Genomic DNA, 292 nt, shown 5'->3' on the forward strand with positions numbered 1-292 from the left:
TGGGGTGTGCCATCATATGGAGGGACATGCTGGGGCGCATTGGGGTGTTCAGGGCTGTGCAGACGGGGTGGGGGGGTGCGTTAAGCTGTGCAGGGGTCCACCAGGGTGTGCAGGGGTTGCTCCAGCATGGGCAGCCGTTCCCTGCCTGCACCCTGCCAGTGCCACTCGCCACAAAGGGCCCCTGCAGCACAGGGGACGTGGGGCACACTGTGCGTGGGGCCCGTTGGCAGCACCCTGCAGAGAGGCAGGGCATGGACCGCCATGCCGGTGAGGCTTCGTGCAGTGCATTGGG

This window comes from Egretta garzetta, unplaced genomic scaffold (genome assembly GCF_000687185.1).
Source record: "Egretta garzetta isolate BGI_Z169 unplaced genomic scaffold, ASM68718v1 scaffold728, whole genome shotgun sequence".
NCBI lineage: Eukaryota > Metazoa > Chordata > Aves > Pelecaniformes > Ardeidae > Egretta > Egretta garzetta.